Here is a 25,732-nt window from a genome sequence, read left to right as displayed (position 1 = left end):
CGATTCTGCGAATTGGCCCGTTTGCGACAGGAAAAAGTTACATACATGTGCCCCTAAACGCCCTCCACAACTACACCTTGGCCAATATAATGGTAGCTAACGGCTTCAAGACTAAAGGAGCAACCTTTGGCAGGTCACATAAGAAAATGAAATCATATTCAGAAACTGAATCATGCAACTATCTAGGAGTCTGGCTGCCATCAAGGGGAGGAGCCAAAGTACATTTGAAACACCTAGCAAAGGAGGAATCGGTAATCTTTAGAACATGCCAATTGAACAATTCTCTCTGACGCCCCTCTACAGGCCCCATAGGGCCTGTAATAGAAGCAACACTTCTCATGATGATTAAATATGGTCATTATGCCTATCCTATCCAGTTTGTTAAAGCCATGGAAAAATTCCAGCTTAAAGTTTATAAAAGGGTCTTCAGACTATCCCCATACAAACACGGATATCTGTTTATGCTGGAGTTTGCCTACAGGGTCAATCTTGGGCCAACAATGAAGCCTTCCGAAAATACTATTACAGGATCATGAAAGCACTGCCTAACTCACTGAAAACTGCCCTTTGGAATATTTTCAAGTTGGGAAAGAATCTTTGGTCAAGTTATCTCCAAAGAAAAATTGTCTGTTTTCAAATTGATCAAACAAAATTAAATAAATTCCATCTTTCGCATTCTGCACCTACAAAACTTTTAAAAAACTGGTGAAGACCCTTTCAAAAGCATGTGACCTGGGACGTAGGACACCTGGCCATTACAGGTTCTGTCAAAATAATTCGCCAACAAGCAATCATACCTCCTTATCCTGCAGCCATGCCTTCACTGCTCACTCCACAAAATCTGCCCTAGGCAAATAATGGTCGCACAACTGATAGGAGTTGAGATTAAGAACTAAACCCCAAATGGTTCTGTCTCTGTACAACTGTTAGCTGCAGACTTTGTGCATATAAGAACAAGTCTTTTAACCATCTACTTTGCTGCTGCCCGGAACTTGTACACTCTTGGTGCACCTTGTTAAAACTTCTTTCCCAAGTGCTTGGGACTTGCACCTGCAATGAGGCAAGGAAATTCATGTTGTTGGGGTGTTGTGTAAGGAAGATTTTCTCCCCGCCTGGCGTTCAGAAACCACAAATACGCTGCTGAAACACCATCACTATTCTCACCAATAAAGGTTAACTAGATCTTTGGGCCTGGTGAAGAGTGTAGTAGTCAGACTCATTCAATCCCAAATCAATGACATAAACTATAAACAATTCTTGACACAATAAACAAATTAACACTAAATCAAACTCCAAACTGAATAAAGTTTCAAAGCTTTGTTATGATCCCAAAGTCAATGTCACATATATGGCACACAAGACTAAGGGCCAGATGTATGAAGCCTTTTTGCATCCGTAAACGGTGCAAATGCCCGTTTGCGAATGCAAAAAGGCCTTTCAGAATGTATTAAAGGCATTCTGAACGCAATTTAAAGAAATCGCTAAAATAACGATTCCTTAAAATTGCAACACCATTTAGAGAATCGCAATTTGCTATTCTCTAAATGCGGCATCCCAAATAAGGAATCCTTATATGCGATTCCTTAAGCGCATGTATGAGGCAATTCCTTAATGCAAATTGGGCATTAAGGAATCGCTATTACCACCAATAATCTTTTCTCAAGATACACTAGATAAACCTAACTACATTTCTCATGAGAATCATAAATTTACTGTCTTGTTCGACCACTAGAACATATAATGCATCATTGCTAATGACAAACAAAGTTCTACGCCTTCAGTACAACAGCAAATTCAACATCACATCAACATCTTATAGTTCAGGTCAGAGGGAAAAGAACAAACAAGCAATTTTCCATTACTGCTGCAAAATGAACCTTTTAGGCTTAGTCAAGCTGAGAAAGCCTTAATACACATTAATACACTCAATGCATTAATAATGCTATTGCGTACCTTACAATTCAAATCAAGTATGGAAAGAAAATATTTAATTGCAAACATCATTTTTAACATGTTAGAGTAATTTTAAACATGCATTTATTTTTCTGCACAAATGTAACTCGCATTTAAAACAATCATTTATTTCAGTATAAGTATGATTAAATCATATTCATTTAATACTTTCAATTCTTGATCTTCATCTTAATAAAACCCTTTTAACATTAACTCATTCTAGTAATATGAATTTAAAATCTTTCATGTTAAAACGTAGTGTTTAATACGAATGGCGTACACATGGTCCCCCATATTTCAAACGTGCACATTTTACAACCCACGTTTTTTTCTCGGTTAGGCTTTTAAATGCTGGTTAATTAGTCACCATATGCTAACTTCTATGCCACTAATATATTATTAAAATTTGATCTCAGTGTAACAAGGGGAAAACCCTTTTTATGAAGTGTGGCAAAAGACCTGTCAAATGTAGCAATCCATCTATTGAAGGCACCCTTATTGAGTTTACCAAAACCTTCGCTTACCTAGGTATAATGATTGATCAGAGCAGTAGCTGGAAGTCGGCTGTACATACCAGGAAATTCCACTACAGTAAATGAACCATGGCACTTTGTAACTTTTCCAGAAAGCTGGATAGGAAACCTGTGAAGGAGCTACTGGCCATTTATAATACAAAATGTGTGTCCACAGCCACCAATGGTGCAGGTGTATGGGGTCATTCCGATTGCCTACAGCTGCAAGTGGGAGAAAATGTATTCTTACAGTTTGGCTTGCAGTTCCGGATAGTTGTTCCTCCTACGTGTGTCATGCTGAGTTGGTACTTCTGTTTCTTACTGACGTTGTGGAAATTCAACCTATCTTACTATAGCATAACATCTGGTCTACCGAGCAAGCTGCTTTAAACAGGGATATTGTAAAGGACTACTTAAAGCTGGCAGCTGCCTCCCAGTTTCCCTGGCTAAGATATATCAAAAACTTCATGGCTGATTTTGGACAGGCAGAATATTTTGACCAGCCAGAACTTTTAACGTCTGTAAATAGAAAGCACCTCAGAGCAGACTGTCTAACTTTGTGTGATGACCAAAGGCTAACTTGTGAGCTGATGAAGCCCACTGCTCGTAGGCATGTAACAAACCAGATTTCGCCTGATTTGGAACCCCATCTAATATTGGTACCCAATGATCAGTACAAATTTATTTTACCACATTTTAGGTTAGATATATTCCATCCCCTAATCAGTCTAGGAATTTAAGCAAATGCCTCTGTGACCATATTTCTGAACAGAGTACGATGCATTGTGTTTTTTTCTGTACATTTTAATAAGGATTTGAGGAAGCTCTGAATTTTACCAATTTTAAAGTCCCTTGGTCTTAGACAATGTCGCCCCACCGATTTATTCCCAAAAAAATTATCAGACGTATTTATTTGTTATTGAATACAAGGTTTTTATGGGCTGTGTGTAAAAATAGAAATATATTGATGACTTCTTAATCTGTAATATATTTAAATCTTTTTTAACTGCTGTATATGCCTTCTTATGCAATGAACGATTATTTGTTTTTAGGTCTTTGTGATGTTCGGCTTTTATGATTTTACTATTTGAAATTGAAAACAGCTTTATGAATGGATCTCAGTGTTTTGCATCACCGAGCACAGTGGACTGGCTAAATTTGACTAAAAGATGCAAACAAGGCTTGACAAGTTAAATTGAATGGTTCTGGAATTGGCTTGGCTATCTTTAACACCTAGCGAGGTTACAGACCATTCAAGCATTGTGCGCACACTAAGGGCCTCATTATGAACCTGGTGGTCTCATGACCGCCAGGTTCGCAGTGGAGGACGGACTGCCGCCAATACAGCAGTCCGAGCTCCATACTACTAGTACAGCAGTCTGGCCACGGTCAGACCATCAGCACCACCAGGATTAGTCATCCCGGTGGTCTGGCGGTCCTAATCCGCCAGGGCATCGCTACAAGCAGCGCTTCCCTGGGGATTACGACTTCGTTCTCCGCCAGCGATTTCATGGTGGTAGCTCCGACATTAAAAGGCTGGCGGAGAACGGGTGCAGGGGACCCGAAGGGGGGCCCCTGCCCAGCACTTGGCATGGGCAGTGCAGGGGCCTCACTGGCCAACACCATCGTACTACAGCATTGCCGCCAGCTCTATTACGAGCCAGAGACAATGCTGTAAGTTGTTTCTCGCTAGGCCAGTGGGCGAAACATACGTTCCCACCCGATGACTCAGCGGGAAACTCGTAATCAGCCCGTTGGGGAGGCAGCCACAATGGCAGCAACCTCCTCATCTGGATTTCGGTAGATGGGCTTTTCAGTCCGTTGAAATCATAATGAGGCCCTAAGTCTTTTTTTCAATACAGCTATGCAATGTGCAGACCCCCTTGGGATATAAACGCTTTATTGGTTGCACATTGTTGATGACACCTGCCATCAGGCATTTATGTGCAGAAAGGGTTGTGTTTGGTTACTGAATTTCATCTCCTGAGTAATATTAATTCCATTAGACACTTTTTCCGCACTTTATATTCATCACTAGCACTTTATCAGCCATCAATTTTCTACTATATTAAGGCTACAATTTTATTAATAACTAAGCATTTTACAGAACAGTAAATATGATTTTAGATCAATGTACATTTTTAATAGTACAATAAACATTTTTTACTTTCTTACTTACCATCTCTGACTTGATGAGGCGGAGCTGTCACTTACCACAGTTGCACATCACAAAGTCTCTGCTTGAGCACACTCACAAAGGGTTTTACACTTGTTCATTGTGACCCCAGACAAGTTGGGGCCAGGGCAGAGAGACAGGAAATTCCAGACACTCCTTGGGGGTGAAAACCTCCTACTTCAAAGTGGGCATCAGGTATAAATATTGGGCCCTTAGACCTAAATCTTCAGTACACCTCTGGACCTGTGGAAGACTTGGAAGGACTGGTGTGTGCAAGAAATATGGTAACTGTGTTGTCCTGCTGTCCTGCTGTCTGAGTGAAAGGTCTAGACCTGAATATTGATCCTAGGACTACACAAGTGACTCCAAAGGCTAGTTGGCTGGCCTTCTGATCAGAGCCTCAGGGACAGAAAAGACTGCAACCACCTTGAACCCAGGATCTGGAATGTGAGTCTTCCCCCAGGTGGTGCCACCTGAGTCCTGGACACTTGGAAGAGGACAAGAAAGTACTCTGCCAGCCCTGGTGCGGACATACGAGCAGAACTCATGCAGCACAATGCATCTCCTTGCAACTCAGCTTCAGAACCACACCTGTACGATGTATCCCTGACAGAGGACCTTGCATGGGAGCCACGCAGCTCCTTGGCATTGCGGCTGTGCAATGCAACCTTGACGTGGGATCTCATCAATGCCCCACAATCAGGATGTAAGGTACTTTGTTCAGCAGGCCTAAACTGGTCCCTGTATCCAGCCCACGCTTCATCATGATTGGCCTGAAATTGTGACTTTGTCTCCATTCAGCTCAACCAGATAACTACAGTTGGCACTTTGTTCTTTTAGGCACTATTTTCACTTAAATCATTAAAATTGCATATCTCTGGGTTCTACTGATTGGATTTTTGTCATTTTGCTCTCAAATACTTTAATACGTTTTACTCTATTTTTCTAAATTGGTGAGGGATTTGTCTTGTGTTGTCTTTTCACTTCATTGCTATTTGAAAGGCTGCATAAATACTTTACACATTGCTTCTAAGTTAAGACTGACTGTTTTGTACCAAGGGTTAAGAGCTAGGTAAATTAGGGTTTACTTGTGTTTAACTCTGACCACCACGATTGTGGTTCCTTCTTGTGTAGGGTTTCAACCCCCTCAATCAGTAACTGAATTTCAAAAAGCACCCTTTCTTGTCTCATAGTAAAGTGGGGGAAACTATGCTATACCCTTAACACCCTAGGGCCAAAGTAGATACATTGTTCAATTTGGAAGGGATACTCATGAACCCTGACAGTTTCAGATACCTAGGTATGATAATGACTGGAAAAGACATTCAGGCTTTTGCTATGAAAGTGCAAGCACTCCTCTATCATATACTGAAGGACACACTGAATAAATGACCCTGCTATTGTCTATAATGGGCAGAGTAGCTCTGGTTAAAATGATAAATAATTTATACCCTCTAAAACTACCTTTTATGGGTGCCCAGCTCCCATAACCTGTCAGCTGAGGACTGTCATTTGGCAGGTAAAACACTCTAGAGTGGTGTTTGTTAAACGTTGTAAATCATTATATGAAGGCACCAACTCTATGATGGATTTCCTATCCTACTTTCTAGCGCCACACTTATGAATTATCAGTGACTGGATACATGAATCAATAGAGGACCCTGTTAATGGTGGGTAAATATGGGCACTGAAGTACAAACTCCCATTACATTATTAAGACGTAGAAAAACAACAACTATAGGCACCTCGACTATCGGTAGTGTTGTTCATACCTGCAATATGGCCCATAAACTACTTAATTGGCAAGTTAAATGAACGGGCAAGACTACTCTGTCAGTAAGTAATTGCTTACCAAAGGGGTTTTCATGTGTGGGATTGCCTAGGTATCCCACAATAAGAGCATGTACATTCTACCAATGTTGCAGAATGGCGATGGAGTGTTGAACCTGATATCATGTGTAATTACGGTTAACACGTCTAGCAGTGAAAAACTCCTAAAGTCATGTTCAATGTGGTTATGCCTATCTCTCCCATTGACTAACACTGGGTTACATTACTACATTTATTAAGCGCTAACTATGAATTGGGAACAGATAGAGAAATGCTGTTTAGACTCAAATGAATTGTAATTTTAAATCCTTTTTACCATTAAAGTTGGATTTTAAGTCACAATTCTGAAAATGCCACTTATAGAAAGTTGGCATCTTCTCGTCCCAACCAGATGTGCCTTCTGCTAGTGTCCTGAGCCATATGACTGTAAATGCCTCTGCTTTTTGGGTTTTGTATATTCCAATGACACAAAGGGGGCTTAGGTGTGGACCGGATGTTCTATCCTGAGAGGATGGCTGGGGGCAGGGCTGCACCCAGCCCTACTGACAGTTCAAAGGGCTTTGCCTCCTACACATAAAAATGAATCTGACACCAGGCCTGCCCTCTCTTTTGTCACCCCAGACAATTTGGAATCTTAACAGGAGAAAGGAAGAACTTTCTAGAACCTGATGTGGTTGTGGGGCAGGGAGTGTCCCCACAGAGAAAGGCTGGCAGCAGGTATAAATATTGTATCCCCCCAAGCAACTCTTCAAATCAATTCTGGTCCTTTCAGAGACTCAGAAGGAGGACTGCCTTGCTGCTGGAACTCTGTCATGCTGCTCTGCTGCCTGAGGAAGGAAGATTGTACCGGCTCCTAAAAACCAGGACCACTAAAGTGACGTCAGCTAGCTGGCTGGCCACCAGTGTGAGCTGCAATAATCCAGCATGCTCCAGAGTCCTTGCAGCTTACCTGCCTGCTGCCATTCCTGATGGAGTGGGTCCTAACCCCCAAGTGGTGCCTACCTCAGATCCTGGACCCTGGTGTGGTGTGAAAGTGACTTCCTCCTTCCAAAACCAAACCTGGAACAAAAATGTTTCCAGCAAAAACTGCTCTGAGAAGTGACAGAAGACTGGGACCTACCTTCAAGGTGCATTGCCAGGAGGATTAACTTTGCTGTACCCCTCACTACATCTTGTCTGCATCAGCGAATCCTCTTCAGCGGGACCTCTCAATGATGGTATCTGGCCTCTTGGAGCCATCTTTGGCTAGAGCCTGCAGCCTCTTCCCGCTGGAAGAATCTGAGCTCCAGAAAAACTCCTAAGTCCCAAGGTGGCATCCCATCGACGATGACAACCTGTTCGGCCTGAAAATCCTGCTATACCCACTAGGAGCTTTTCTAGCCATCATCAAAAGTTTCATCAAGACCTCAACTAGCGGCTCCCCATCATTGACTCATCGGCAGATACAGCCTGCTCTACCTTCTCAATAACTTTTCTGAAATTTCTTTTAAGTCCGACAGTAAGTCAATACTGAGTCCAATCCCTACCTTGTAACCGACTTACACTCCATTGAGGTCAGCCTTAACTTTTGACTTTGACGCAGTCTTATACGACTAGGTTCGCGCTTCGATCTTTTAGATACTATTTTTCACTAAAAACGTAAAAAATCTGAACTTGCTTTCTACTGATTTGATTTCATTTGTTTTCATGACATTTTGTTTATTAAAATGTTCTCTATTTTTCCAAATTGGTTTGGGATTTTTCTGTGTTGCGTTTCCACTTTATTGCTGTTTGTGTGCTGCACAAATATATTGTGCATTGCCACAAAGTTATGCCTGCCTGCTTTTGTGTCAAGCTAGCAAAGGGATAAGCACAGGTTAATTTAGTGACCTGTCCTTCACCCATACAAGGAATGTGGTTGTTGAATGAGTGGGGCTTCCACCACTCTCCACCAGTAACCCAGTTTCTTATAGTGAGTTTTACCTTGAAAAGGCACAATTCTTTAAATACCTACAACTTTGTCATGCACTTCAATCTTACTTGACAATAGAGCCAGATATACCAGAATTTAATCAGTGAGAGGCTAAAATGGCCATGTCCAGATTGCTCTCATAATCCTGAAAATCTACATTACAACGATCCCTAATATTTTATGCTCTGGATACTTTGTCTAAACTTAACATGGATTGGGAGTTAGATATGTACCTGGACGGATCCTTCCCGCCATTAGCGTGCACCACTGCCATATCCAATGCCCACTCTCTTGTAACCTGGCTGCACCACTGGCAGTTGACGGACGTTTGGCAATATTACAATGCGGAGGCCAGAGTGTACTCCTTCTACTCGGCACTGCATGTGCTGCTCAATAGGTTACTCTGCATGTCCGTACTGCATCAGGCGGTTGTGGGGACAGATTATTTGGGCCATACTCATTCGGATCACAATCCTCAATACCTTCAGCTCGACTGGGGTGGGTCTACACAATCTTCTGTTCCTACGTGGAGAATGCAGTGAACTGTGTTGGAGGACTCAGCATTTCACAAGCCAACAGGCCAACAGATCATTCATTATTTTGAGCTAAATGATGACAAGGCCTCCTGCCGTTCGATAGAATGGGACGCGTTTAAGGCTGCATTGAGGGGTCACTGTATATGGTTTGGTGTTGGAGAACGTAGTCAGCTGGACCCGGAGGAGTCCGAGATAGAGTCACAGCTGTTGCGACACAAGTCGGAAGTCGTGCAGAACCCCAGTGCTTTCCCAATTGCTTGGCATGCGGAAAACCCATGCAGAGCTCTTTGAGTGATTGCGATGCCTCAATTATGCGGTACACTCTGTTGATGTACATGCGCGGGCAGATAGAGCCGGCGCTCTACTTGCCCGCTTAATAAGACAGGAGACCACACCTAGCTCGGTGCCATCTATTTGGGTGTTGTCGGGTGATTTATTATACACGCAGGACTTGATACATGAGGCATTTCATACTCATTATGAATCTCTATATGCCTCTATCTCCTCTACTCCCCTACAGGTTTGTTGAGCGGTCCCTTGCAGGAGTGTCTCTGCCACGGATTACGGATGAGCAATGTCTGAAATTAGATGATCCTTCATTGTTGTCTGAGATACAGGAGGCCATTCAGTCACTTGCAAATTGCAAGGCGCCTGGCCCAGATGGGCTGCCGGCTGAATTTTATAAGGCCTACACAGTCAAGCTGGCCCCTCGGCTGCTCGCTCTATATGAGGAGTCCTTGACACTAGCGTGTTTGCCTAATAGGTTATGAGAGGCCATGCTAGTCTCCCTTCTTAAGCTGCAAAAGTACCACACTTACCTGCACTGATTAAGGCCGTTGGTGCTTTTAAACATAGATTATAAAATCTTAGCTAAGGTGATGGCAACACATCTAGCCCCACTGGTGCCCTCCTTGATACATAAGGACCAGAATGGCTTTGTGCCGGGTCGCACAATGTCTCTAAATCTACATAGATTATTTTGTGTACTATGGTATGCTGTCCGACATTGGCCACTGGTGAGTTGCGTGGTGATTGATGACCTGGAAAAGGCGTTTGACTCGGTGGAGTGGCCTTACCTTTTTGCAGTCCTGCCGATATACGGATCTGGCCCTCGCTTTATACAATTGGTGAGGCTGTTGAACATGTATCCATTGGCCCATAGCAGAATGGGACGCTTGGTGTTGTCCCCCATACGAGTCAGGAGAGGCACAAGGCAGGGATCTCCACTGTCCCCCCTCCTTTTTGCTCTTGCTGTGAAGCCATTGGCAGCTGCACTCCGCGAGGCGGGACGCTTTTGGGGGATACCACTGGGTGATGGGACACATGTGGTCTCTCTGTAAGCAGATGACCTTCTGCTGTATATTATAGACCAGGTAAATTTTCCTAGTGACATCATGCCTCTGCTCAACGAGCATGCAAGGGTTTCTAGACTACGAGTTAATTGGACCAAGTCCTGTATTTTCCCGTTGTCACCTCTGACTTCTCTAAGCCAAGCATCTATACCCACAGATATTGCGTGGCAGCTATTTAGGTACTTAGGGATACAGGTATACCATGCAGAGTTGGATATATTTGATGGAAACTTGACATGTACCATGTCCAACTTGCGTCATCAGATGGCATTCTGGAAGACATTGCCATTGACGGTCATGGGCAGGGTGGCCCTTGTTAAAATGATAGTGCTACTTCGACTATTATATTACTTCGTCAACCTACCTCACTATATTCCAGCCTCTTTTTTCTGGTCCATAGAACAAGAATTGCGTAGATTGATTTGGAACATGTCCCGCTGCAGAGTGGCCCTCTCTAAGCGTTATTGCCCATTGAAACAGGGTGGTTTAGCGCTGCTAAATTTAGAACGCTACTATATAGCTGCGCAGTTCCAATGGGTGGCCTGTTGGCTCTCATCGAAGCAGTTTGTGGACACGGCCATAGGTCTTCCAGCGTGGCCACGGAGTAAGTTGCTGCGCTTATTTCATCCCTGTGCTAAATCCACAGCGCCAACCCCAATACTACTGAATCTAGCATATCGTTATTTCCACAGATACCGTTATCTCACCAGAGACACTGTGCCCTATGCACCAGCCATACCATTGTTGGGAACACCATGTGGTACATGTGACATGTCGGCTGTGGAACTAGCAGCTTGGCATGTGGTATGAATATACACACTAGGAGACCTATACACTGATGGCAACCTCAACACTCATGGCGCATTGATGGAGGCCACTGGACTGCATCTGGGTACCTTTATGTTGTACAACTCCCTTAAACAAACATTGCAACAAGCATGGTAAGACCTCACAGAAGAACCCTGTATGCACTGCACACTACAGTACCTACCTTTGGGGGACATTTAATACACTGGAGAGCAGACTCCCTACGTCTCCATACGACTTTCCTTCTTGTGCCCTTCCGAAGGAGGTGGGAGGGAGACAGGGGGGAACCTTTCACAGACAGAGAATGGGTGACAATACTAGAGACCCGCACATATGTACCTCGCAATATGCGATTTCACCTTAATCAATATCATGTCACAGAAAGGGCATACCTTACCCCTGACAAGATCAATAGATATTTTAACCGTGTGGATGCGGCTTGTCCGAGGTGTCAGTGCTTAGGAGCAGACTTACTACACATGATGTGGTCATGTCCCGCAATGAGTCACTATTGGACCTCAGTCCATGCACGCTTGATGTATTGTGTGGGCCGACCCTACTGTTGACATGGGAGACGTGTGTCCTGGGATTGTTTCGTAGGGGTAAAAAATTGAAAGCAACATCCTGTTTCTTGGATCTGGGGTTGTTAGTGGCCAAAGGCCTTATAACTCGTAGATGGCAATCTTCTGAGCCACTAGCCTATGAAGCATGGATACGTTCACTGGCTATCTGGACAAGGGTGGAGTGCATGGCCCTCCAGCATGAGGAAGCATTGGGATTTCGAAAATATCCCCTTGCGGTGCAGTGGGAGCTAAGATTGACAGACCTGTACACGCTGCTGACACCGGCACTTACTTCACTTTGATTTCCCAGAAATTGGTGATGGAGTATTGGCAGCCTCCACACTCGGTTCAACATGCTACAGAACTGTATACCTAACTAACACAAATGCACATTCCCTTCAGATGTGGGGATTCTGGGCTGATTGAGGGCTACATGGCATAGATGTGTGGGAGTGATATGCTGAATGTTTAAAAACTGTACAACAATTTTACTGAATTCATAATGTGGATGCTCAGATTCATGTTGCCAGCGACTTTGATTCCCCCCTTATGATTGTTGTTACAACTTGTTATTGATAATGGGCAGATGGGTCAGATGTATTATTTCTATGCAATATGTTGTGTTAACATATAAAAGCAATAAAGAAATATAAAAAAACACCACCCCAATGGGGTGGCTTTAGTTTTTGGCTCTGCCACAGATTTATGAATTCTTATAAATCTGGGGCATCGTCAAAAGCAATGGGTGTTGCAGTGGAACACCCACAGCAACACCCATTGCATGCCCCTCTGCTGCCAAAAACTGCATCGGAGGGGCACATATTGACAAGGTGGCGTTAAGCCACAAAAAGTGGCTTAGTGCCGCCTTGTAAATATGGCACAGTGCACAGTGCCACTGGAGCGTCACAAAAAGTGACACTCCGGTTGTGCTGGGGCATGTAAATATGTCCCAGGAGTGCAATGAGATACAGTAAGACATTATGTGCACTTTCAAATATAGTGAAGCAGTGAGTATAAGTTTGGGTACTGTGAGGAGGTGAGGCATGGTATTACTGACACTGAGTTATACTGAGGCAGCGAGTGCACACTGAAGTACAGTAAAACAGTAAGTGTGCATTGAGATTTAGTAACACACTGTTCAGGTACTGTAAGGCAGTGCGTTTACATCTAGGTATAGTATTGCTGACAGTGAGTTATATTGAGGCAGGGAGTGCACACTGAAGTGCAGTAAAACAGCAGGGCCGGTTCCTCCACTATGGCAGAGGAGCGTCGCACCCCTCCAGCAGTAGCAGCTCCAAACTTTTACAAGAAAGCAGTAATAAACAAAGTTTATTATCATTTTCTTGGAAAAAGGGGCGGGCTGTGATGAGCACGCTCACTCTCTTTTACATCTGTCTATATCTCCCACATTTGTCACCTGTCTTTCTCTTCCACACGTACACCCATGTATTTGTCTTCCTGCTCTTCCTTTCATTATTTTCTCCTCAGTGTTTTACATCTTGCTCACTTCCATCTCTCTTTTTCCCACATGTGTTGCAAGATCCCTCTACATGATCAGACACTGAGACTTTTTACTGGGATCCGCACATAATGTAGCTGAGGTGCACAAATAGCAGAAAAAAGGCTCTGTAGAGCCTTGTTTAACTTTAGTTTCAGACACTAACCTTACAACCTCTGAGGCCAGGGGTCGCAAGGACAGTGCCAGGGGTTGCAAGGGGCAATTCAGGGGCTGCAGCTGCATCCCAATGGTGACCCCTAAATAACGTCCATGAGAGAGCCTCCATGTCAGTGGCCCCAACAGCTGTCTATGTCCAATGAAGGGGGAGGGTGAACTGCATTGTTCTGGACCCACAAGGGGCGGTCGCTTTGTCCTGCGCATTGAGCACCTCACCATGGGGCATTTGTTCAACAACAGGATCTCTACCGGCTACACAAATTTAAAACACCAATCCGCTGCCACTGACACCCTTAGACTCCTCGCCCTCACAGGCGCTACCTCCGACCACAGGATCACTGTTTGGAACCAGCTCACCACAAAAAACACCACTGACATCATGCACTCTATCCACTCAGAAGTTCCCACGGACCCCTGTCCACACCACATGTTCAACCTTGGCAACTACACCCTCAGTGACAAGCTCACAGCCATCTTCAACACATCCATCACCTCTGCCACCTACCCAGACAAATGGAAACACACCAAAATGAAACCTCTCCTCAAGAAACCATCTGCCGATGCCAGCGAGCTCAACAAATACTAGTCCATCACCCTGCTACTCTTTCCAGTAAAAGTCCTCAACAGGCCGGCGGTCCAAAAAATTGAATCAAGACCATGGCGGAAACCGCCAACACAGACAGCCACTTTAACACTCTGACCGCCATGGCGGTAGCAACAAACACCGCGGCGGTAACCACCAACAGACAGGCGGAAGACAATGTACCGCCCACACTATTACAAGGCACCAATCCGCCAGCTTTTCCGGGGCGGTACCTACGCAATCAAAAGCACAGTGGAAACAGTACAAAGAAGGGAAACCACCCACCTCTTGACACCCAACGAGGAATCCGGATGCCATGGAGCCCGAGTTACAGGTCCTGCCCATGTTGGTTTACTCCTCCTCTACCAGAAACATCTTAGACGGCAGTGACGACGACGGTGAGTACTGCACGTAGTACACAGGGGAAGGGGGAGGAAAAAGAGAGTGACACACACACAACACCCCCACCCCCCACCCACAACAATATACACATCCAATAACATCACAGATGCCCCCTCACCCCCTGGAAGACCGCAAGGACCAAATGAAATTAGTTTAAAGAGTGTAATAATCGAACAATCAGATAGCCCAAGATAACTTTAAATCATCAGTATATACAAATATTTACAGCAAGTCCAAAAGTCCGTACACTGTCCCATTAAATGTCCATGGACCAGTGGTCCCAAAAAGCATGGGCGAAGCCCACACATGACACCTGCCTCAAAATGGAGAGAACACTGCAGGGGCATCAGATCGATAAAAAACAGGCACCTCAGGGGGAAGGGGAGGGGGGCACCTCAGCCAGATGATGGGATGACGCCACTGCTCCTCAAGGGGGCTCCATGCCCACTGCCTGGTCCTGGGGAGTGCAAAGCCACAGTCTCTCAAGTCACTCAAGTGGCTTTACTGCCCACTGATTGGTCCTGGGGAGTGCACAGCCACAGTCTCTCAAGTGGGTGGGTTGCCCACTGCTTGGTCCTGGGGAGTGCAAAGCCACAGTCTCTCAAGTGGGTGGGTTGCCCACTGCTTGGTCCTGGGGAGTGCAAAGCCACAGTCTCATGAGTGGATGTTGTTCTCCACTGGTTCTGGAGGGGGCTTGGTGCCCAGAGTGCTTCATCCTACCAAGGACTGGGTGAGTGGATGCTGTTCTCCACTGGTTCTGGAGGGGGCTTGGTGCCCACTGATGCTGCACCAGGGTTGTGGCAGTTCCCATTCCCTCACATGGGTGTCTGAGCCACAAGATTTACCGGTAACAGGCAGAGCCAAACTCCTCCTTGCGATGACTGAGGCTGCAAACTGCTGGTAGTGCCAGTGCTGGTGCCTCATGTAGTGTGTGCAGGGTCCAGGAAGTCTCCTGCAGCCTCGGACGGCTGCCCACTGGGGATGCTGCTGATGTCCGCTGTAGTGGCACTGGTTGGGCACGTTAAGGGCAGGTGTCGGTGTCTGCGGCGGTGGCTGCGGTGGTGTCTGCGGCGGAGATGCTGCCGGTGGTGCAGGTGTCTGCACTTGTGGAGGGAGACACCAGGCCGTCTCCTGCAGCCTCGGAAGGCTGCCCACTGGGGAGGATGCTGGTGACTGTAGTTGATGCAGCTGCCGTGCAGATGGCGGTGCAGGTGGCAGTTGTTTCAGCGGTGCTCACCGCGGGACAGGTTGCTGGGCTGTCTTGCGAAAGGGAGGAAACCAGTCCCTCACCCGAAGGCTCCATGCCCTGAGGTAACTTCCCTTTGCTCTTGTGTCCCTTCCCCACCTTGGAAGTCGCTGCTGGGACCTTGGCACTGTCCTCTTTGGTTCTGGATGAGGCCTTGCTGGGTGGGTGGTGTGGCTTTTCTCTTCTGCATGCTGGCCCCTTCTTTACCTGGCAGGTGGAGGAATAGGGTGGTCTTTGGCTTCACTAGGTGGCACAGTGGCAGCCCTGATGGGTGCCCCCTTTGATGTTCCCAGACTTGCAGGGACCACACTGTATGAGGATTTGGTGGCTGAGGTGCTGGTCAGAGCTCTAGACAACATGGCTCTAGGGGAAGGACGGGGGGGGAGGTGTAGGGAAGAGGTCAATGGTAGCCAGGAAATGTTTCTTAGACACACTGGGACGGGAATATGGAGGGGTTTGGGAGTGGAGGAAGAGGTAGTGGTTGTAGGAGGTGTATGTCTGCTGAGTTTGGGTGAAGGTGCATGGGTTGGAGGCTGTTGTGAGGTGGATGGCTGTTGAGTGGGTGTGTGCCGGCGTTTGTTTACTTTGGCAGGTGGGCTTACAGACACACTGGGAGAGGACACAGGGGACATGTGAATGGTAGTGGGGGTGTTGATTGCACGTGAGCGGTGTGTGGTGATGGGAGGGCTGGTGATGGAGGTAGTGGCTGAGGATGTAGTTCATGCAGGTGTGAGTGGAGACGAGACTGGGAGGGAGGTGGAGGACATGGAGGAGGGGGGCACAGTGGAGGCAGTGAATGTTGTTGTGTCTGCATGGGTATGGTGCTTGTGTGAGTGCCTGTGGGATGTGTGGTGCTTATGTTTGCCTGAGCCACGTTTGTGTGTTGATGTGTGTGCATGCTGGTCTGATAGTGTGCTTGGGATAGGTTGAGGGGATTGGGTACGGGTAGTGGAGGTTGGAGGGGGGAGGCTGGACACAGGGACAATGGCTGCCTTCAGTGCTGAGGCCAGAGCCTGAAATGCTCTCTGTTGGGCCGCCACGCCAGAATGAATGCCCTCCAGGTATGCATTTGTTTGCTGCAAATGCCTCCGGACACCCTGGATGGCATTCAAAATGGTTGACTGCTCAACCGTGAGGGATCTCAGGAGGTCAGTAGCCTCCTCACTGAGGGCAGCAGGGCTGACTGGGGCAGGGCCTGAGGTGCCTGAGGCGAAGGAGATGCCCACCCTCCTGGGTGAGCGGGCACGGGAAACACACTGAGGGGCTGCTGGGAGGGGGGTGGCGGCTGTACCTGTTGTTGCGGTGGGCACAGAAGTGCCCGCCACACCAAGGGAGCTCCCATCAGAGGAGCAGTCTCTGTTGCTGGTGTCCCCTCCTATCGCCGCCGTGGAGCTCCCCTCGCCCTCCGTCCCACTGGTGCCTTCAGACTCAGTACATTCACCCTCCTGGGCCATGTGGGTTGCAGCTCCTTCCTGCTCGGGGGCCACTGCTCGTCTGCCAGATGATGCTAATGCACACCAGGTCAGGGTGACAAAACAAAAAGGGGGGAAAGACAGAGTAGACACATGGTCAATGCCAGCAACACCACTACCGATGGCGGACACAACACACAGGGAGCAGCCCAATGCACTAGCCCATGCACCAACAGTTCTTAGGAAAATCACCTGCCCATGGGGGACTATGCCTAACCCCATTTGCTGCACACCTGGAACCCACAGTAGGCTGACTAGTTGTAGATGGCCACTACCACTATTGGGGTTGGAGTGCCACAGAGCCTGCCTAATAAGGGAACTATCCTACCAAGTTCGCCCTGCCCTAGGGGAACCTCCAGCCCACATCCCCCACCCAGACACCTCGTAAAGCGTGCAGAGGCAGCTGAATGAGACTGTACTCACCCCCTTCTGGCTACTGTGATGCCCTCAAGCGCCCATCCAAATCTGGATATGCCACCGCCAGGATCCGGAACATCAGGGGGGGTCATGGTGCGACGGGCACCCCTTCCACGTTGGGAGGCCGTCCCCAGCTGGGCCTCCACTGTCTTCTTGCTCCAGCGGCGCAGGTCCTCCCATCTCTTGCGGCAGTGGGTGCTCCGTCTATGATAGAGCCCCAGGCTCCGCACTTCCTTGGCGATGGCACTCCAAATACCATTCTTCTGGTGGGCGCTGACCTAGAGGAAAGGTAAAGTAAGAACGGAATTTACTCCCCCGTCCAGTTCTTCATACTCATTGGCCACTAGTTCCCACCCATGTCCTGAAACACATACACTGACCATACTCACATGCAGGCCTCAGCCCCCCCACAACATGTATCTTCCATTCAGACCACGCCATACATTCATGTCCCATGCATCATGCTCACAGTTTACTCACCTGTTTGTCTTGAGGACCGTAGAATAGCGTGTACTGGAGGAGGACCCCATCCACTAGTCTCTCCAACTTCTCCGAAGTGAAGGCAGGGGCCCTTTCCACAGACACTCGAGCCATTGTCGCTTCAAGACTGAGGTCACAGCAGCACTTGCAGTGTGGGTCCTCTCCTGTTGAAGGTCAGGTATCAAGTGAGTGAACAGATAGAAAATGGCGGTCACATCCACGGCGGTGCGTACCGTCACCACCGGCATAAATTGTCATTGGCTCCCGGAACCCATAGGGCCAAATGATAACCAATGCTGAATTGCGTGGCGGTCTTTGACCACCTACTGCAACACTGCACAACGCCAGCCTCATTTCTCCTTGTCCCTCCTTACCGGTCAGGCAGCCACCATTTCAGGTGGGTACATGGCAGGGCACCTAACTGCATCACAGGACATTTGGGCAGCATTACAGACAGACAGCGCCACACACCGATTAAATCATATTAGTGCAAAACACCCTTGTCAAACCTATGTGGTACATAACCCTCTGCTCACCATTCTTCTCCATAGGGCACATCCGCTGGGGCAGATGATGAGATGGCATCATCCTCCAGTGTACAGACCCCTGGTGGACCTGTCGACAATGGACGACAGACACATCATTATCACCTACAGACTTGATCGTGCCACAATCCAAGAACTGTGTGCCCAATTGGAGCCAGACCTGATGTCAGCTATCCGCCATCCCACAGGTATCCCCCCTCTAGTGCTCCATTGCCTGGCCAGTGGTTCCTTTCAAACAACAGTGGCCATGGCATCAGGGATGTCACAGCCAATGTTCTCTAACGTGTTGTCCAGTTATCTGCCCTACTGAAACACAGGCCCACTACATTGTTTTCCCCCAGGTGGAGGATTTGCCCACAGTGAAAGCTGACTTCTATGCCCTGGGACATATCCCCAAAATCATTGGTGCCATTGATGGTACACATGTGGCATTTGTCCCCCCCGCAGGAATGAACAGGTGTACAGAAATCGTGAATGTGCAGATGATGTGTTCGGCAGACCAGTATGAATACCAAGTATCCTGGCTCTGTGCATGATGCTTACATTTTGAGGAATAGCAGCATCCCTTATGTTTTGGGGCAACACCAGAGGCACTGCGTGTGGCTAATAGGTGAGCCCAAGGTCCCCACACAGTATGAATAGGTGTCTGGGTATGGGATAGTCCCTAAGGGTTGGTGTATGTCTAACAGATATCCCTCGACATTTGCAGATGACTCTGGCTACCCCAACCTGTCATGGCTACTGACCCCAGTGAGGAATGCCAGGACAAGGGCAGAGGAACGCTACAATGAGGCACATGGGCGAACTAGGAGGATTATAGAGCAGACTTTTGGCCTCCTGAAGGCCAGATTCTGGTGCCTCCATCTAACAGGTGGCTCCCTATACTACTCACTGAAGAAGGTGTGCCAGATCATCGTGGCATGCTGTAAGTTGCACAACCTGGCTTTGCGACGCCAGGTGCCTTTTCTGCAGGAGGATGGGCCTGATGTTCGTCTTGTGGCAGCTGTGGAGCCTGTGGACAGTGAGGAAGAGGAGGCAGAAGAAGAAGATATTGACAACCGAAACAACATCATCATGCAGTACTTCCAGTAACACACAGGTATGGACTGGCACTGCTCATCCCTTATGAGACTACTGTCGGACACTGTATAAGTCTGCCTTATTACCTCTGTGCATGGACCCTGACAGTTCACTTTGGCTTTCCTTTTCACAGATCTGGGTACCACATTCTGCCTTCTGCTATGTTCACTGCTGCCCAAAAACTGTCATACTTTGGTATGTGCAAATGAACATTTACTATGTTATTTGTCAAAGAGGTTGTAATAGCACATGTGTGAAAGTACAGACTGACTCCAGATTTTTTGTGTTTCAAGGGTGTTTATTTAAGTGCTAATAAGTGGAGGGGGTGTGCAATGGGCTGAGGTGATGGTGGAGGAATATCCATGGTAGAGTCCAGTCTCTTTGGATCACAGGTGCATTGTCCAATGGGGCATAGGAAGTGGAGCAATGGAAGTTCAAGGTGATCAGGGTGACATAGTGGGACAGAAGGGTGACAATCAGGAGAATCTTATTTCCTGGCGGGGGTCTTGGCAATGTTCTCTGTCTTGTGTCTGGATCGCAGGGACCGTTTGCGGGGTGGCTCTCCTTCTGCAGGGGGTGGGGTGCTGGTGGCCTATTGGTCCTGTGGTGGGACCTCCTGTCCACTAGCGCCGGCGGACGTAGAGGGCTGTTCATCGTTTGGGCTGGTGTCAGTGGCCCGGTGGTATGCCACTGTCTCCTTCATGGTATTGGCCATGTCTGCCAGAACCCCTGCAATAGTGACCAGGGTGGTGTTAATGGACTTGAAGTCCTCCCTGATCCCCAGGTACTGTTCCTCCTGCAGCCCTGGGTCTCCTGAAACTTGGCCAGTACCGTGCCCATGGTCTCCTGGGAATGGTGCCATGCTCCCATGATGTTGGAGAGTGCCTCGTGGAGAGTGTGTTCCCTGGGCCTGTCCTCCCCCTGTCGTACAGCAGTCCTCCCAGCTTCCCTGTTGTCCTGTGCCTCTGTCCCCTGAACCGTGTGCCCACTGCCACTGACCCCAGGTCCCTGATTGTCCTGAGTTAGTGGGTTTGCCTGGGGTCCCTGTAGTGGTGGACACACTGCTGATTGACGTGTCCTGGGGACAGTGGCATGGGCCCGCTGGGTGGGTGCTGTGGTTGTGTTTCCTGAGGGGGGAGGCTCTGTGGTGGCAGGTGCCAGTATGTATGGGAACCGACTGTCCCAAGGTCCCAGATTGGCCGGGCTGGTCATCTAGATCCAGTTGGACAGAGCTGCTGTCATCACTGTGGGCCTCTTCTGTGGTGGGGTGAACATGTCTGGAACCTCCTGTCCGGTGATGTTGGGTAGGGTCCTGCAGGGGTGTAAATGCATGATTATTGCATCTGTGTGTGCCAGAGTGTGCAATGGGTGGGTGACCTTGTACCCACAGTAGGCTGACTAGTTGTAGATGGCCACTACCACTATTGGGGTTGGAGTGCCACAGAGCCTGCCTAATAAGGGAACTATCCTACCAAGTTTGCCCTGCCCTAGGGGAACCCACAGCCCACATCCCCCACCCAGACACCTCGTAAAGCGAGTAGAGTCAGCTGAATGAGACTGTACTCACCCCCTTGTGGCTGCTGTGATGCCCTCAAGCGCCCATCCAAATCTGGATATGCCACCGCCAGGATCCGAAACATCAGGGGGGGTCATGGTGCGACGGGCACCCCTTCCACGTTGGGAGGCCATCCCCAGCTGGGCCTCCACTGTCTTCTTGCTCCAGCGGCGCAGGTCCTCCCATCTCTTGCGGCAGTGGGTGATCCGTCAATGATAGAGCCCCAGGCTCCGCACTTCCTTGGCGATGGCACTCCAAACACCATTCTTCTGGTGGGCGCTGACCTAGAGGAAAGGTAAAGTAAGAACGGAATTTACTCCCCCGTCCGGTTCTTCATATTCATTGGCCACCAGTTCCCACCCATGTCCTGAAACACATACACTGACCATACTCACATGCAGGCCTCAGCCCCCCCACAACATGTATCTTCCATTCAGACCACGCCATACATTCACGTCCCATGCATCATGCTCACAGTTTACTCACCTGTTTGTCTTGAGGACCGTAGAATAGCGTGTACTGGGGGAGGACCCCATCCACTAGTCTCTTCAACTTCTCCGAAGTGAAGGCAGGGGCCCTTTCCCCAGACACTCGAGCCATTGTCGCTTCCAGACTGAGGTCACAGCAGCACTTGCAGTGTGGGTCCTCTCCTGTTGAAGGTCAGGTATCAAGTGAGTGAACAGATAGAAAATGGCGGTCACATCCACGGCGGTGCGTACCGTCACCGTCGGCATAAATTGTCATTGGCTCCCGGAACCCATAGGGCCCAATGATAACCAATGCTGAATTGTGTGGCGGTCTTTGACCACCTACTGCAACACTGCACAACGCCAGCGTCATTTCTCCTTGTCCCTCCTTACCGGTCAGGCAGCCACCATTTCAGGTGGGTACATGGCAGGGCGCCTAACTGCATCACAGCACATTTGGGCAGGATTACAGACAGACAGCGCCACACACCGATTAAATCATATTAGTGCAAAACACCCTTGTCAAACCTATGTGGTACATAACCCTCTGCTCACCATTCTTCTCCATAGGGCACATCCGCTGGGGCAGATGATGAGATGGCATCATCCTCCAGTGTACAGACCCCTGGTGGACCTGTCGACAATGGAAGACAGACACATCATTATCACCTACAGACTTGATCGTGCCACAATCCAAGAACTGTGTGCCCAATTGGAGCCAGACCTGATGTCAGCTATCCGCCATCCCACAGGTATCCCCTCTCTAGTGCTCCATTGCCTGGCCAGTGGTTCCTTTCAAACAACAGTGGCCATGGCATCAGGGATGTCACAGCCAATGTTCTCTAACGTGTTGTCCAGTTATCTGCCCTACTGAAACACAGGCCCAGCTACATTGTTTTCCCCCAGGTGGAGGATTTGCCCACAGTGAAAGCTGACTTCTATGCCCTGGGACATATCCCCAACATCATTGGTGCCATTGATGGTACACATGTGGCATTTGTCCCCCCCCCGCAGGAATGAACAGGTGTACAGAAATCGTGAATGCGCAGATGATGTGTTCGGCAGACCAGTACATCTCTCATTTGAATGGCAAGTATCCTGGCTCTGTGCATGATGCTTACATTTTGAGGAATAGCAGCATCCCTTATGTTTTGGGGCAACACCAGAGGCACCGTGTGTGGCTAATAGGTGAGCCCAAGGTCCCCACACAGTATGAATAGGTGTCTGGGTATGGGATAGTCCCTAAGGGTTGGTGTATGTCTAACAGATATCCCTCGACATTTGCAGATGACTCTGGCTACCCCAACCTGTCATGGCTACTGACCGCAGTGAGGAATGCCAGGACAAGGGCAGAGGAACGCTACAATGAGGCACATGGGCGAACTAGGAGGATTATAGAGCAGACTTTTGGCCTCCTGAAGGCCAGATTCTGGTGCCTCCATCTAACAGGTGGCTCCCTATACTACTCACTGAAGAAGGTGTGCCAGATCATCGTGGCATGCTGTAAGTTGCACAACCTGGCTTTGCGACGCCAGGTGCCTTTTCTGCAGGAGGAAGGGCCTGACGTTCGTCTTGTGGCAGCTGTGGAGCCTGTGGACAGTGAGGAAGAGGAGGCAGAAGAAGAAGATATTGACAACCGAAACAACATCATCATGCAGTACTTCCAGTGACACACAGGTAAGAGACTGGCACTGCTCATCCCTTATGAGACTACTGTGGGACATTGTATAAGTCTGCCTTATTACCTCTGTGCATGGACCCTGACAGTTCACTTTGGCTTTCCTTTTCACAGATCTGGGTACCACATTCTGCCTTCTGCTATGTTCACTGCTGCCCAACAACTGTCATACTTTGGTATGTGCAAATGAACATTTACTATGTTATTTGTCAAAGAGGTTGTAATAGCACATTTGTGAAAGTACAGACTGACTCCAGATTGTTTTGTGATTCAAGGGTGTTTATTTAAGTGCTAATAAGTGGAGGGGGTGTGCAATGGGCTGAGGTGATGGTGGAGGAATATCCATGGTAGAGTCCAGTCTCTTTGGATCACAGGTGCATTGTCCAATGGGGCATAGGAAGTGGAGCAATGGCAGTTCAAGGTGATCAGGGTGACATAGTGGGACAGAAGGGTGACAATCAGGAGAATCTTATTTCCTGGCGGGGGTCTTGGCAATGTTCTCAGTCTTGTGTCTGGATCGCAGGGACCGTTTGCGGGGTGGCTCTCCTTCTGCAGGGGGTGGGGTGCTGGTGGCCTATTGGTCCTGTGGTGGGACCTCCTGTCCACTAGCGCCGGCGGACGTAGAGGGCTGTTCATCGTTCGGGCTGGTGTCAGTGGCCCGGTGGTATGCCACTGTCTCCCTCATGGTATTGGCCATGTCTGCCAGAACCCCTGCAATGGTGACCAGGGTGGTGTTAATGGACTTGAAGTCCTCCCTGATCCCCAGGTACTGTTCCTCCTGCAGCCCTGGGTCTCCTGAAACTTGGCCAGTACCGTGCCCATGGTCTCCTGGGAATGGTGCCATGCTCCCATGATGTTGGAGAGTGCCTCGTGGAGAGTGTGTTCCCTGGGCCTGTCCTCCCCCTGTCGTACAGCAGTCCTCCCAGCTTCCCTGTTGTCCTGTGCCTCTGTCCCCTGAACTGTGTGCCCACTGCCACTGACCCCAGGTCCCTGATTGTCCTGAGTTAGTGGGTTTGCCTGGGGTCCCTGTAGTGGTGGACACACTGCTGATTGACGTGTCCTGGGGACAGTGGCATGGGCCCGCTGGGTGGGTGCTGTGGTTGTGTTTCCTGAGGGGGGAGGCTCTGTGGTGGCAGGTGCCAGTGTGTATGGGAACCGACTGTCCCAAGGTCCCAGATTGGCCGGGCTGGTCATCTAGATCCAGTTGGACAGAGCTGCTGTCATCACTGTGGGCCTCTTCTGTGGTGGGATGAACATGTCTGGAACCTCCTGTCCGGTGATGTTGGGTAGGGTCCAGCAGGGGTGTAAATGCATGATTATTGCATCTGTGTGTGCCAGCGTGTGCAATGGGTGGGTGACCCTGTACCCCAGTGCTTACATTTATGTCTAGGACCTTGTGTGATATTTGGTTTGGGGATCTGTGTGGGTATCTGTAGTGGACATGCTTTGGTGATGGGTGTCCATGCTTTGGTGTTGCATGCAGGGCTTGGTGTTGGGGTGGGTGGTTTGTTATAGTGGTACATATGTGAGGTATTGGAGTGATGGGGGTGAGGGTGAGGGTGGGGGTATGTGATAGCATGCAGGTAGGGTGGGGGATGTCATAGTTAAGATTTGACTTACCAGAGTCCATTCCTCCTGCTACTCCTGCGAGGCCCTCAGGATGCAGTATAGCCAAGACCTGCTCCTCCCATGTTGTTAGTTGTGGGGGAGGATGTGGGGGTCCGCCGCCAGTCCTCTGAACTGCAATCTGGTGTCTTGAGACTACGGAACGTACCTTCCCCCGTAGGTCGTTCCACCTCTTCCTGATGTCATCCCGTGTTCTTGGGTGTTGTCCCACTACGATGACCCTGTCTATGATTCTGCGCCATAGCTCCATCTTCCTAGCAATGGAGGTGTGCTGCACCTGTGATCCGAATAGCTGTGGCTCTACCCGGACAATTTCCTCCACCATGACCCTGAGCTCCTCCTCAAAGAAAATGGGGTGTCTTTGCAGTGCCATGGTGTGGTGTGGGTGATGTATGAGGTGGTGTGTGTTGTGATGTGTGAGGGGATGTGTTTGTGTGTGTTGTGTGAGGTGCATGGATGTTGTGTGAGTGATGGTGTTGTGTGCCTGTGGATGCTAGTTTGTTGATGGTGGTGCCTCTCTCTGTGCTTCGTTCTCAATTTTTGTCGTAGGGGTTTGTGGGTGATTTGGGTGTATGTTTTATATTGTATTGAGTGTGTGGGTGTGGTGTGTGTATGTGAATCAGGTGGGTGTATTTCGATTTGTCCAATGTGATTGTGTTTTGTAAATGTGTGTGTATTTTGAGCACGGCGGTACCAATGGAATACCGCGGTTGAAAGACCACTGCGTGGATTCATGGGTCGTGATAGTGTGGGCGTATTCCTGTTGGCCTGACGGTGGAGGTTTTGTTATCGCCAGTTTATCACTGACCTTTGGTGTGGCGGACTT

This window comes from Pleurodeles waltl, chromosome 7 (assembly GCF_031143425.1).
Source record: "Pleurodeles waltl isolate 20211129_DDA chromosome 7, aPleWal1.hap1.20221129, whole genome shotgun sequence".
NCBI classification, from domain to species: domain Eukaryota; kingdom Metazoa; phylum Chordata; class Amphibia; order Caudata; family Salamandridae; genus Pleurodeles; species Pleurodeles waltl.
This window is presented reverse-complemented; position numbering follows the sequence as displayed.